This window comes from Equus quagga, chromosome 20, assembly GCF_021613505.1.
Source record: "Equus quagga isolate Etosha38 chromosome 20, UCLA_HA_Equagga_1.0, whole genome shotgun sequence".
NCBI lineage: Eukaryota > Metazoa > Chordata > Mammalia > Perissodactyla > Equidae > Equus > Equus quagga.
Window position 1 is genome coordinate 44,992,951 of NC_060286.1, and position 15,571 is coordinate 45,008,521.

The 15,571-nt window shown below is 46.5% G+C and overlaps 1 protein-coding gene across 3 annotated transcripts in view; it reads right to left on the reverse strand.

The window, feature by feature from the left end:
- BRF1 (BRF1 RNA polymerase III transcription initiation factor subunit) overlaps positions 1-13,590 on the reverse strand; it is a 61,119-nt gene extending 47,529 nt beyond the window's left edge. Inside the window, exon 1 of one of the 3 annotated variants that reach the window (XM_046647326.1) lies at positions 13,503-13,590. The gene's annotated coding sequence lies outside the window, so the exon portion shown is untranslated. The remainder of the gene's footprint in view (positions 1-13,502) is intronic. The other 2 variants (XM_046647323.1, XM_046647324.1) reach the window with 2 other exon arrangements.
- Between the last annotated feature and the right edge of the window lie 1,981 nt (positions 13,591-15,571).

Consider the following 15,571-nt stretch of genomic DNA (forward strand, 5'->3'; position numbering starts at 1 on the left):
CAGCAGGATCAGTGTAGAAACAAGGGGTGAAGTGCAAACTGCCAGGGTGAGGAACAAAGAGGAGACACCAACACATGAGAGGAGGACACTATGAATGACTCTGGGACAACAAAGTTGAACTGGAATTACGGAGACAAACAACAAGGAGAAAAGTACACCTCACCAAAACTGACAAGAGGAGACAGAAAATCCAAATGGTCCTGTTAAAATTCTACCAAAAATATTATATCTATAATTAACATCATCTCACAAAGAAAACTCAAGGCCCAGATGGCTTTGCTAGTAAATTCTACCACACATTTAAGGAAGAAACTGGTAAGTCACACACTGGCTCTTACAGAGAACAGAGAAAGACTAAAGGATTTATTCCAGCAATGAAAGGTGAATTTAACAGTCACAAAATCAATCAGTGAAATTCATCACATTAACAAAATAAACAGGAAAAAAACATAATCGTTTCAATAGATACAAAGAAGCATGTGACAAAATGCTAACATCATTCTTAACACGGGGGGATGTCAACCACGCTCACATGAGGGTCAAGAACCAACCGAGGACATCCCCCTGCCACTCTCTTCAACATCATGGTGCAGCTTACGCAACAGAGCAACACAAAATGAAACAGAGCCCTGAAGATAAAGGACACCTATAAGATAGGAAAGGGAGAAGCAATAATACCTATTTGCTGGCTGCATGACTGGTAACGAAGAAGAAAAGAATCTACAGATTATTAGATTTCATGAGGAAATGGAGCAATTCCCTACAAATTCATCTACAGATTCAATGTAAACCCAACCAAAATCTAGGCAAGTTTTCTTCTGGAAACCAACAAGCTGATTCTAACATTCATTTTGAAATACAAAGGAGCTAGAATAGCCCAAACAATCTTGAGGAACACCAGAGCCAGAGAACTCACACTACCGATTTTTACTGTAACACCACAGTATCGAGACAACATAGCACTGGCCTCAGGAGGGACAGACAGACAGACAGCACATAGAGCAGATCTGTGGTGTCACACCACTCATCCATATGTGGTCACGTGATGGACGACAAATGGACCAGAGCAGTGTGCTGGGGAAAGGCTGGTCTATTTGATAAATGGTGCTGGAACAACTGGATGCTGAAAAACAAAACCCCGACCCCCACTTCACACCATATATAAAAAACTGACTTGAGGGAGATCACAAACCAAATGCAAAACAAAAACAATAAAGCTTTCTTGATAAAAACAAAGGACAGCATCTCCAGACCTCGGGATGGACAAGAAGTTCTTAAATAAGTCACAAAAAACCCTAACCATAAAAAAACAGTATATTGAGACTTCATTAAAGTTAAGAAATTTCTATTTGTCAAAAAACAACATTAAGGGGGCCAGCCCCATGGCCGAGTGGTTAAAGTTCAGTGAGCTCCACTTTGGCTGCCCAGGTTCACGGCTTTGGATCCTGGGCACGGACCTACACCACTCGTCAAGCCACACTGGGGTGGTATCCCACAGACAAAACAAAGGAAGACTGGCACAGATGTCAGCTCAGTGATAATCTTCCTCAAGCAAAAAGAGGAAGATTGGTGGTGGATGTTAGCTCAGGGTGAATCTTCCTCAGCAAAAAAAAAAAGACAACATTAAGAAGCAAAAAGACAGGGGCTGGCCTGGTGGCACAGCAGTTAGATGTGCACATTCTGCTTCGGCGGCCCAAGGTTCACCAGTTCGGATCCTGGGTGCGGACATGGCACCGCTTGGCAAGCCATGCTGTGGCAGGCGTCCCACATATAAAGTAGAGGAAGATGGGAATGGATGTTAGCTCAGAGCCAGTCTTCCTCAGCAAAAAGAGGAGGATTGGAGAGTGACGTCAGCAACATGGCAGAGTAAGCAGTTTTATTGTCTCTCCCCCTTCGAACTACAATTAATTGGACATTCATCAGTCAACAAAGGATATACACACAGCATCTCAGGACACCTGAGAGACCCGTGCCACTATACATCAGAAGGTGGACGGACTTCTCCCTGGGTGGAGGTGGAGATAAGTGAAAACTCTCCGACCCCCAGACAGCCTAGTACCTGCAAGCGACTTTCTACCAGTGGACATTCTCATAGCATCACCACGACATCAAGGGCGGGCATGTCACGCATCAGCGGACCAACAGTGTAAACGGGGATGACAGCCCTACCTAAGCCCTCCACGACTGCCCCTAAGCCCAGCAGGAAAATCCACGGTCCCACAGCAGCCGTGGGGAAAGCCTCTACTTGGCATTAGTGGAGAGGCCCCAGGGCAGGAGGATCCCGGGTGGTACAGCAGCCCACCAGCTGTCTCTGATTCATGGTCTCCTGCTGTGGCCCAGAGGAGGGAAGGGAAACCCAGTGAGCCCGTGTAAGTGGGCTGGGGCAGGCTGGAGCCCCAGCAAGCCTGCTCCGCAGTCCAGGGGGAAAATCCACAGTCCCACAGCAGCCGCAGGGAAAGCCTCTGGGCAGCATTTCTGGAGAGACCCCATCCAGCAATCACAAGGCTGGAAGGCCCTGAGACAGAAGTAGCACAGCTGGGTGAGCTAACCACAGACTGCAGAAGATACCCATAGCTCTGCTGCGGCCCACAGTGGACAACTGAGGTCTTGTGGGCCCTGACGGTGACAGAGCTGCGAATCTAGGTGAACCTGTCCCTGGCCGCTGTGAAATACCATAACACCACTGCAGACCCTAAGGAGGGAGCGCATCTAGGTGGTCTGTGACAGTCGGCACCAGCAGCCTGAGGCCACCCCCCGCGATTGTCCCCACAGCTGACAAGAGACCCCACAGGACCACTGTGACCACGAGGAGGGGCCCAGGTCCGGTCAGCAACAGCTGACAGGGTTCCTGGTCGGTGCAGATTAAACAGCTGCTCCCTCCTCCGCAACACTCCAGTACAAGCAAGTGGCAGCAGTAAGTAAACTCTATCTCTCTGTGGAGGCACAAATCCACGCCATTAAGCAGTATGAAAAAATACATTAAATCTCTGGAACAGAAAAAAAATGACAAATACCCAGAAAACAATCCCAAAGACACTGAAATCTATAACCTAAATGACAATAAATTCAAAATAGCCATCATTAAAAAACTCAGTGAGTTAAAAGAGAATACAGATAGACAACTCAACGAGTTCAGGAGCCATGTCACAAAAGAGCTTGAGACTATAAATAAGAACCAATCAGAAACATTGGAAATGAAGAACACAATGGAGGAGTTTAAGAAAAATCTGGACTCTCTGAACAGTAGGGTTGATAATATGGAAGACAGAATTAGAAATCTGGAGGATAGGAATATAGAAATGCTGCAGATAGAGGAGGAGAGAGAACTAAGACTAAAAAGAAATGAAGAAACTCTCCAAGAAATATCTGACTCAATTAGGAAATGCAACATAAGAATTATAGGTATCCCAGAGGGAGAAGAGAAGGAGAAGGGGGCAAAAAGCCTGTTCAAAGAAATAATGGCTGAGAACTTCCCAAATCTGGGGAGAGAGATGGAACTCCATGTGACAGAAGCTAATAGATCTCCAAACTTTATCAATGGAAAAAGACCAACCCCAAGGCACATAGTAGTGAAGCTTGCAATAGTCAACGACAAAGAGAAAATACTAAGGGCAGCAAGGCGAAGAAAATAACCTACAAAGGAACCCCCATAAGGCTTCCAGCAGATTTCTCAGCAGATCCTTCACAAGCTAGAAGAGAGTGGAATGATATATTCAAAACTCTGAAGGACAAAAACTTGCAGCCAAAAATACTCTATCCAGAGAAAATATCCTTCAAATATGATGAAGAAATAAAAACTTTCCCAGATAAACAAAAGTTAAAGGAGTTCATTGCCACAAGACCTCCCCTACAAGAAATGCTCAGGAAAACCCTCATACCTGAAAAATCAAAAAAAGGAACGGGGCTACAAAACCCAGATCAAAGGAAATAAGTAGAAGGACGCTAACAGAAAGTAGCAGCTCTCCATCAGAACAGGTTAGCAAAAGTTAAATATAACATTAAAGATAAAAGGAAAGGAAACACCAAGAATAAATATAACCTTGTTGTTTTAACCATAAACTCACAACACAAGAAGGAAGAAAAAAAAAATCTGACAATAACAACCTAGAAGGGGAAGAGGAAAGGGATGGAACATCTTAATCTAAGGAAACAAGAGGCTATCAGATAATGGACTATCTCATCTATGAGATGTTTTCTACAAACCACATGGTAACCACTAAACAAATAACAAGAATAAAGACACAAATTACAAATAAGAAGAAAGCAAATATAGAAAACTACCTACCTGAATTGGTAGTCCAAAAATCATGGGACGAGAAACAAAGGAAATGCAAGAGAATTGGAAAACAAGTGATAAAATGGCAGTGTTAGGCCCCCACATTTCAATAATCACTCTAAATGTAAATGGATTGAACTCGCCAATCAAAAGACACAGAGTGGCAGGATGGATCAAAGAACAAGACCCAACAATATGCGCCTCCAGAAAACACACTTCAGCCCCAAACACAGACTCAGAGTGAAGGGATGGAAGACGATACTCCAAGCTAATAATGAACATAAGAAGGCAGGTGTCGCCATACTTATATCAGACAAAGCAGACTTCAAAGCAAAACAGATAAAGAAAGACAAAGAGAGGCAGTTTATAATGATAAAAGAGACACTCCACCAAGATGACATAACACTTATAAATATATACACGCACCCAACACAGGAGCACCAAAATATGTAAAGCAACTATTAACAAAACTGAAAGAAGACATCAACAACAATACAATAATAGTAGGGGACCTCAACACCCCATTAGCACCAATAGACAGAACATCCAGACAGAAAGTCAACAAGGAAATTACAGAATTAAATGAAAAATTAGACCAGATGGACTTAACAGATATATATACAACACTCCATCCAAAACCAGCAGGTTACACATTCTTCTCAAGTGCGCATGGAACATTCTCAAGGATAGACCATATCTTGGGAAACAAAGCAAGCATCAATAAATTCAAGAGGGTTGAAATAATAGAAAGCATCTTTTCCGATCATAATGCTATAAAACTAGAAATCAACTACATGAATAAAGCTGGGAAAGGGGCAAAAATGTGGAGACTGAACAACATGCTACTGAACAAACAATGGATTATTGAAGAAATTAAAGAAGAAATCAAATATTATCTGGAGACAAATGAAAATGAAAATACGCCATACCAACTCATTTGGGACACAGCAAAAGCGGTCCTAAGAGGGAAATTCATTGCAATACAGGCTCACCTCAAAAGACAAGAAAAATCTCAGATAAGCAATCTCAAATGACACCTAACAGAATTAGAAAAAGAAGAACAAACAAAGCCCCAAGTCAGTAGAAGGAGGGAAATGATAAAAATTAGAGTAGAAATAAATGAAACTGAAACAAAAAAGACAGTAGAAAGGATCAATGAAGCAAACAGTTGGTTCTTTGAAAAAATAAACAAAATTGCCAAACCCTTAGCCAGACTCACTAAGAAAAAAAGAGAGAAGACTCAAATAAAATTAGAAATGAGAGAGGAGAAATCACAACGGATACCACAGAAATACAAAAGATCATGAGAGAATACTATGAAAAATTATCTGCTAACAAATTTGACAACCTAGAAGAAATGGACAAATTCTTAGACTTTTACAACCTCCCAAAACTGAAGCAGGAAGAAATAGAGAATCTGAATAGACCAATCACAAGTAAAGAACTTGAAACAGTAATCAAAAACCTCCCCAAAAATAAAAGTCCAGGACCAGACAGCTTCTCTGGAGAATTCTACCAAACATTCAAAGAAGATTTAATAGCTATCCTTCTCAAACTATTCCAGAAAACTGAGGAAGATGGAGCACTTCCTAACACATTCTATGAAGCCAACATCACCCTGATCCCAAAATCTGACAAGGACAACACAAAGAGGGAAACTACAGGCCAATATCACTGATGAACATAGATGTAAAAATCCTCAACAAAATTTTGGCAAACCAAATACAGCAATACATCAAAAAGATTATACACCATAACCAAGTGGGATTTATACCAGGGACACAGGAATGGTTCAACATCCACCAGTCAGTCAACGTGATATACCACATTAACAAAATGAGAAACAAAAACCACATGATCATCTGAATAGATGCAGAGAAAGCATCCGACAAGATCCACCATCCATTTATGAATAAAACATTAAATAAAATGGGTATAGAAGGAAAGTACCTCAACATAATAAAGGCCATATATGACAAACCCACAGCCAACATCATACTCAAGGGGCAAAAACTGAAAGCCACCCCTCTGTGAACAGGAACAAGACAAGGGTGTCCACTCTCACCACTCTTATTCAACATAGTATTGGAGGTTTTGGCCAGAGCAATTCAGCAGGAAAAAGAAATAAAAGGAATCCACATAGGTAATGAAGAAGTGAAACTCTGGCTGTTTGCAGACAACATGATCTTATATATAGAAAACCCCAAAGAATCCATTGGAAAACTGTTACAAATAATCAACAACTACAGCAAAGTTGCAGGGTATAAAATCAACATACATAAATCAGTAGCATTTCTATACTCTAACAACAAACTAACAGAAAAAGAACTCAAGAACTCAATCCCATTCACAATCGCAACAAAAAGAATAAAATACCTTGGGGGAAATTTAACCAAGGAAGTGAAAGACCTATACAATGAAAACTACAAGACTTTCCTGAAAGAAACTGACAATGACATAAAGAGATAGAAAGACATTCCATGCACATGGATTGGAAGAATAAACATAGTCAAAATGTCCATACTGCCTAAAGCAAACTACAGATTCAACACTATCCCAATCAGAATCCCAATGACATTCGTTACAGAAATAGAGCAAAGAATCCTAAAATTCATATGGGGCAACAAAAGACCCCAAATTGCTAAAGCAATCATGAGAAAAAAGAACAAAGCCGGAGGCATCACAATCCCTGACTTCAAAGCATACTACAAAGCTACGGCAATCAAAACAGCATGGTACTGGTACAAAAAACAGGTGCACAGATCAATGGAACAGAATTGAAAGCCCAGAAATAAAACCACACATCTATGGACAGCTAATCTTTGACACAGGAGCTGAGAACATACAATGGAGAAAAGAAATTCTCTTTAACAAATGGTGCTGGGAAAACTGGACAGCCACATGTAAAAGAATGAAAATTGACCATTCTTTTTCACCATTCACAAAAATAAACTCAAAATGGATCAAAGACCTAAAGATTAGGCCTGAAACAATAAGTCTTCTAGAAGAGAATATAGGCAGTACACTCTTTGACATCAGTATCAAAAAGATCTTTTCGGACACCATAACTCCTCAGACAAGGGAAACAATAGAAAGAATAAACAAATGGGACTTCATCAGACTAAGAGCTTCTTCAAGGCAAGGGAAAACAGGATTGAAACAAAAAAACAACCCACCAGTTGGCAAAAGATATTTACAAGTTATATATCCGACAAAGGGTTAATCTCTGGAACATATAAAGAACCCACACAGCTCAACAACAAAATATCAAACAACCCGATCAAAAAATGGGCAGGGGACATGAACAGACATTCTCCAAAGAATTTCTCCAAAGAAGATATATGGATGGCCAATAGACACATGAAAAGATGCTCATCATCACTAATCATCAGGGAAATGCAAACCAAAACTACACTAAGATATCACCTTACACCTGTTAGAATGGAAAAATAACCAAAACAAAAAGTGACGAATGTTGGAGATGTTGTGGAGAAAAAGGAACCCTCATACACTGCTGGTGGGAATGCAAACTGGTGCAGCCACTATGGAAAACAGTATGGAGATTTCTCAAAAAATTAAAAATAGAAATACCATATGACCCAGCTATCCCACTACTGGGTATCCATCCAAAGAACTTGAAATCAGCAATTCCAAAAGTCCCATGCACCCCAATGTTCATTGAAGCATTATTCACAATAGCCAAGACGTGGAAGCAACCTAAGTGCCCATCAACTGATGAATGGATAAAGAAGATGTGGTGTATATATATATGCAATGGAATACTACTCAGCCATAAAAAAGGATAAAACCATCCCATTCACAACAACATGGATGGACCTTGAAGGTATTATGTTAAGTGAAATAAGCCAGATAGAGAAAGACGAACTCTGTATGACTCCACTCATAGGTGGAAGTTAAACATAGACAAAGAGGACTGATTGGTGGTTACCAGGGGAAAGGGCGGGTGGGGGGAGGGCACAAAGGGTGAAGTGGTGCACCTACAATACAACTGACAAACACTAATATACAACTGAAATTTCACAAGGTTGCAAACTATCATAATCTTAATAAAAAGCTAAAAAAAAAAAGAGGAGGATTGGTGGCAGATGTTAGCTCAGGGCTAATCTTCCTTAAAAAAAAAAAGAACTAATCTAAGAAGCAAAAAGACAAGCCATCAACTGGGAGAAGGATTCCAAATACATATCTCCAACACAGGACTCAAATCTAGGATATATAAAGAGCATCCACAAACCAAAAAGAAAAAGATAATTCAATCTTTTAAAAAACTTGTGCAAAAGACACGATGAACAGGCACCTCACAAACAATCTCCAAACGGCCCAAAGGCCCAGGTGAAGGCAGCTGTCACAGCTTCTCAGACGGACAGCACACGAAGCGGCGTGAGCTCTCTACACGCCCACCAGGACGACTCACTCTGGAAAGACCAACAGACGCGCAGCACTGACGCCCAGGAGCTGCAGCCTCCACGGCGAGGGCCGGCGGGAGGGTGCACCGCCCATCACACTGGCAAACGCCCAGCCGCCCCAACTGTAGAGGGCCCAGGAACCCCACTCTCGGCCCGTTCCTGGGCACGCAGGTGCCGCGTCCACCAGAAGACGACGCACAGGAGCGTGCACGCAGCTTCACGATCAGCAGTCAAAACGGGACACTGGACGTCCCCGAGAGGCAGAGAGACACATGACCGCTGTCTCTCACACTAGGACGTCCTGCTGGCAGCAAAGGGACACACCGCCGATGCAGCCAAGGATGTCCTCCATGGATCCAACGGTCTCGTGGAACAGAAGAAGCAAAATCGGGGCTGGCCCCGTGGCCGAGTGGTTAAGTTCGCCCGCTCTGCTGCAGGCGGCCCAGTGTTTCGTCAGTTCGAATCCTGGGCACGGACATGGCACCGCTCATCAAACCACGCTGAGGCAGCATCCCACATGCCACAACTAGAAGGACCCACAACGAAGAATATACAACTATGTACTAGGGGGCTTTGGGGAGAAAACGGAAAAAAATAAAATCTTTTAAAAAAAAAGAAAAAGAAAAAGAAAAATCAATGGGCAAGAGGTGGCTTCCTGGGCACAAGACACGTGTCCCAGCGGGCCCTGCCAGGCAGCCCCCACTGCACGTAGTTTCACCCAGTAGCTCACTCAAGTCAGCTCATCTTATGTGCTTTACCATATGTGTGGTACAACGAGAAAAACAGACACAAAAGAAAAGAAAAAACATCCCCCGAGAAACGTCTCCCAAACGAAAGGGCTCATCAAGCCAGTGGAAAACGTTGCAGCCTCGTGGCACTCCAGAACCCCACAGTCAGAGAGAGAACCCCAAAAGGTCCCTGTCAAGAAAGAAAGAGAGGTCGAAACGCAGACTGGGAGTGAGCTCCCTCGCTAAGGACCCAGATGGCCGCAGCCCGCTTTCTGCAGGACCGCAGCACCCGGGGCAGACAGAGCCCGCTGCCACCCACGGGCCAGAGCACCTCTCTCACCGACCAAGCATGTTCCCCACAAAAGCAGAGAGGACCCGTGAAAGGGACAGGTGTGGGCACAGGAGTCCCGGGAGGCAGGGAAGGAGGAAGGCCGGGAGCTGCCAGCCTCCATGTGCAGCTCTGGATGAGGGGGCTCTGAGATGTCAGAATGTTCCGTTTCCAACTTTCTTGTTTTCCAAGACAGGCACCAAAACTGAACGAAAATAGGAACAGCTGAAGCTAAATTCAGAGATTTCACCCAAACCCAACAGGCTGGTGCGGGCGGTGGGCAGGAAACGCAGCGAGAGGCTTCCTAGGTGGGAGGACGCAGACGAGCTCAGCCACTGAGAGAAGCACGTCTCTGCGAACACAACCTGGCTACCACTGAGAGGTGACACCACCAACAACCCCACGCCGGGCAGGAGGGGAGGAGGGGGACACGGAATAAGAAGGAAACAGGGAAACATAAACACGATTCAACTGGCAACGGCAGGAAAGGCTATTGAAAAAGACCAACACATGAGGTGGAAGAGGCGGCAGGACAGCCCAGCCCACCAAATGCAGCAGCTGTGCCTCTTAGAGAGCGTCTGGGAGACGCGATACAATCTGCCCTTTAACCCTCCCCACAGCTACAGAAAGTGACAGTGAGGAGATAAAATCGGCAAAAACTCACCAGGGCGAAGAGAAAGGACAATCTCGGAGGACGGAAGAAGCCAGCAGGCCCCGGCGGGAAGGCAACCGCTCTGGTCAAAGTCAACAGAACCCGAGAGGCTGGACTCGCTGGCCTCCCTCGGCCCATGACCCCGGGCCCAGGCCCCCGACACCCTGTTCTGAGGAGCCTGTGAGTTCTGCTTTAATTTCTTACTTAAACCAAGGGTTATCTGAAGGTATTTTTTAATAAGATGGATTATTTCTCTCTTTATTGTTAGTTTCCAATTTTACTGCCATGAATATGTCTGCATGAATGCCACTCTTTACAATTTCTTTGGGTCTGAGTACAACCTACTCTAGTAAACATACCACGGGTTTTTGGAAATACATTCTCTACTGAATAAAGTGCTTCACATGCAAAAGATTTTAAAGTTAGCCAAAGGGAAAAAGAACGCTTCTGTGGCACACCAACTAGAAGAACAAGGTGGGGCTGGGCCAAGGCCAGGTGGGCATGACGGCCGGGCACAGCTTCAGCCACGAGGCTCGCACTGCCAGCAGGGATGGTTCTAAATGTCTGTGCACTAATAACAGAGTCTTTTTTTTTTTTTTTAAAGATTTTATTTTTCCTTTTTCTCCCCCAAGCCCCTCAGTACATAGTTGCGTATTCTTAGTTGTGGGTCCTTCTAGTTGTGGCATGTGGGACGCTGCTCCAGCATAGCTTGATGAGCAGTGCCATGTCCACGCCCAGGATTCGAGCCGGCAAAACCCTGGGCCACCAAAGCAGAGGGCGTGAACATAACCACTCGTCCATGGGGCCAGCCCCCAATAAGAGAGTCTTAAAACGAGCAAACCTAAAAACCAACAAAACTCTGGGTAGAAATGGACACATCCATGTCACCCTGGGAGGCTGTAATGTGCCCTCTCAGCGACAGAGACAACAAGCAGAACTGAAGTCAACGTGCGTCAGGAGGAAGTTGACCTCACTGCCACTCACTGCAGAGAACACACTCAGGTGCCACAAATGGACCACAAGTGACCACATGCAGGGCGTAAGCAAGCGTCAAATCGTTTCAAAAGACTGAAATGCTCTGGCGGATGACCTCTAACCACAGCAGAATCAAGCTGGAAACAAGATGAGCGCTAACGACACGGATAACAAACCCATGAGCTCAAAGAAGGCAGCACATGAAATCTAAAAACATACGACAAGCTCACCCCGCCCTCACGGTAGTCTAGTCAGCCGACGTGGAGGTCGGCTGTGCGGGCCCTGCGAGCTGCTGGCCGCCCCGCGCACAGTGGCAGCCGGGAAGGGAAGCGGGTCCTAGAGAGCCAAGAAGTGACCAGCATGCAGCTAAGGTGCTCTAGCGATCCAGCCCGCCTTCCCAGAGCGCAGGCAAAGACCACAGGGCATGGGGACGCACCAACTCCGGAGGCGCTCGCATATGCCGTCATGTTCCTGAGAGTGTCCTCGTGGATGTGTCTGAGAGGTCCCGGCAGAAAGCGTCCCTGCCAGAGTTGACCACAGCAAACACCACACCCAGTGGTGGCAGAGGGATGCTCTCCCTGAAACCAGGCCCAAGAAAAGCAAAAAGGCATCTGGGTGGGAAAGGAGAGTAAAGCCATCTCTCTCTGCATACGTCACGATCTTGTGTGTAGAAAATCCTCAGCAATACACTAGAGAACTATTATAATAAATGAGTTTTCCAGGGTTGCAGGATACAAGATCAATGAACAATATCTACCATATTTCTAAACACTGGCAAGAAACAACCAAAAATAATATTAAGAAAACAATTCCATTTACAACAGCATCAAAAAAAATACTAAGGAGTAAATTTAACAAAAGAAATGTAAAACTCATATTCTGAAAACCACAAAAATTGTTGAAACAAATCAAAGAAAACCTAAATCAACAGCCAGACACGCCATGCTCAGGGACCGGGGACTGCTCACCTTGTCAAGAGGGCAGCACTCCCCAGATTCATCTACCCAGTTCAACACCATCTCTACCAAAACCCCAGCACGCTGCTTTGCAGAAAGTGACAAGCTGATCCTCAAATTCATAAGGAAATTTAAAGGACCCAGAATAGTCAACAAAACAATGTTTAAAAGGAAGGACAAAGTTGGAGGACTCCTATTTCCCAATCTCAAAACTTGCTACAAAGCTGCAATGACTGGAACTTGTGGTCTTGTTTGCACCTGGTCATATTTATGGCGGACCGATTTTCAACAAAGGCACCAACTGGCTCAATATCATCTCTTCACCAAATGATGCTGGGAAAGCTGGATCTCCATAGGCAAGGGCACAGCTGGGCCCCTACCTGACACCATACGTAAAACCAACTCAGAGTGGATCGAAACCTAAATCAGAGAGCTACAACCATAGAACTCAGTAGACAACACGAGCACAAATCTTCATGATGGGACTGCATTAGGCATGTTTCTCAGTTATGACACAGAAAGCACAGCAACAAAGGACTCAACAGATAAACTGCACATGACCAAAACTAAAACCTTCCCGCTTCAGAGGACACCGCAAGACAGTGAAAAGGCAGCCCCGAGAATGGTGAACATTTTCTGTAAATTATATAACCAATAAGAGCCTTGTGTCTAAAATATATGAATAACTTTTATAATTCAATAATAAGGAGACAGCCCAATTAAAACCAGGCCAACGTGGTGCGGACTGGCTGGTACTGTTATAAAATACAATGGAAATGGCACTGCAGGTCAAATTGCCATAAATTTGTTCTTTCTGTACTTGTCTCGACTGAGACCAATAACAAACAGGTGAGAGCCCAGCAGGACCCACATATCTCACCCAGTAGCCCTGGCAGAGTCTTTGTAGGACACCCAGGGGGTCCTGAGGACCTGGGGGAGGGGACTCCAGGGGGGTCCTGAGGACCTGGGCGGGGAGTCCAGGGGAGTCTTGATGACTAGGGGAAGGGACTCCAGGACTGTTCCCAGAAGTGCAGCCTGCGCTGGGTTTGGAGGGTGAGGCGATGGGGGTCACTGCAGGCTGCCTGTTCTTCTCCTTCATCCCACATCCTCATTCCCACCCTCAGAACCCGCCCTCGTCCAGCAGCACCCGTGCCAGGAAATACCGTTCTGCAGGGTCTGTGCTCTCGACTCCTTTCCCAGGTTCACGTGGAAGCCGCCACCCAGGGTTGGGGTTTTGCCAGCACCTAGAAACACAAATCAGACTGATTAGGCATAACTGGGCAGAGAAAGTCTACGCTGACAGCCCTCTCATCACAGCGGGTGTTTCCGCAGCAAGAACACAGCCAGGTCAGTGCTCACAGTAGGAGACAGCAGGAAGGGGGGTCCTCCCTGCCATTCACAGCTCTGCCCTGCCAACCGGGCTGTGGCCTTGACCTGGAGCCAGGCAGGGGGACCATGCCCATCTGTATTCTCTAACCATGTTCCAGACGCACTCGAAGTCCAGAGTGGACCACGCTCCCACAGCGGTCAGGCAAGCACACAGTTCGCCTCCAAACTACAGCACCAGCCTGGCCCATCTCAGGTCCCTCACCCCGGCCCCCTGCGTGCCCTGGGCCAGCCCATTCACAGGAGTCACACTTGCAGGGTGGCCATTTGTTACTGCGTCCATCTCCCCATGAGACTGCAGGTTCCTGGAGGGCAGGGTTGTGTCCTCTGTGGCCCTGAGTCTCTGCACCAGCCGGTCTGCAGGAGGCGCTCGCCCCTCTATCCACCCGTGTGCTGCCCATCCGCAGAGTGGCGGCCAGGATGCCCCAGGCCCTCTGCCTGGGAACTCAGGTCTCCAAGGCACCCCAGGAAGTCCCACGCACCCTGCTCTGCAGGGCTCAGGCCTGGGGCTTCTGGCGTTACCCTTTGAAAACAGCCAGGTGGGCATCCGGATTGCTCACCAGACTTACAAGCCCCGCAATCTTCCAACAAGTGCCTCACCGGAGCGAGGGGCTCAAGTGGCCAAGCACAGGCAGCGAAGCCCGGAAGGCCACCCATCCCACAGGCCAGTGCATTTGTTACCAAGTACAGACCAAAGGATTGGAGGCCTCTGCAGTTAGGGGACACGACCACACAACCTCAGCCATGTGGGGGAAGGCAAGGGTGCAGGGCCCATCAGAAAGACAGAGAAACGTGTGAGGATGAGATGGAAACTCAGAGTGACGCGGATTTGGGAAGCCAGCTCTCTGAAGTCTGGGAACAGGCCTCCAGGGAAAGCATGTGGCCCACCTCCTGGGGCCAGCAGGGACCTCGGGCCATCCCTGGGCAGCCACCAGCACAGACAGCACAGAACAGGCATGGTCCCCCACTTAACAGTGACTGCAACCAAATTCCAGACAAAAACACTAGTCGGATGGCCCCCGACCGCCCACCACCCCTTAGGGCTGAGCCACAGCTGGGCAGCATCCTCTGCTGCCTCCTATGGTTACGGCGACCATAGGGCCAGCCCCATTTGGTGGGGAATGAGCACTGCCTACCAGTGGGGGACTGGCCAGAGCCTACGACCCTGTCCAGTAGAGCACAGTGCCCGGGGACAGGTGGCAGGGCCTGGAGATGGCTTTGCTGTCACACTGGGTGTTGGCCTCCCACTGCTGCCCACAGGTCACCATAGACTTACTGTGGCCAAGTGGTTAAGTTCGCGCCCTCCACTTTGGCAGCCCCAGGTTTCGCTGGTTCAGATGCTGGGCGCAGACATGGCACTGCTCACCAGGCCATGCTGAGGCGGGGTCCCACATGCCACAACTAGAAGGACTCACAACTAAAAATACACAACTGTGTACCAGGGGACTTTGGGGAGAAAAAGGAAAAATAAAATCTTTAAAAAGAAAAAAAAAGGGGGCTGGCCCCGTGGCCAAGTGGTTAAGTTCACGCGCTCCGCTACAGGCGGTCCAGTGTTTTGTTGGTTCAAATCCTGGGCGCGGACATGGCACTGCTCATCAAGCCATGCTGAGGCAGCGTCCCACATGCCACAACTAGAAGGACCCACAATGAAGAATATACAACTATGTACTGGGGGGCTTTGGGGAGAAAAAGGAAAAAAATAAAATCTTTAAAATAAAAAAAAGAAGCTAGCTGTGGAGGGCGAGGAGGGAGAGGGCTGAGCGACGCATCCTCATGGGGCTGGAGAGCCCAGGTGGGGCACACGGGGCCTGGAGAAGGGCCCAGGAATGAGGGGGCTTCCAAGAGC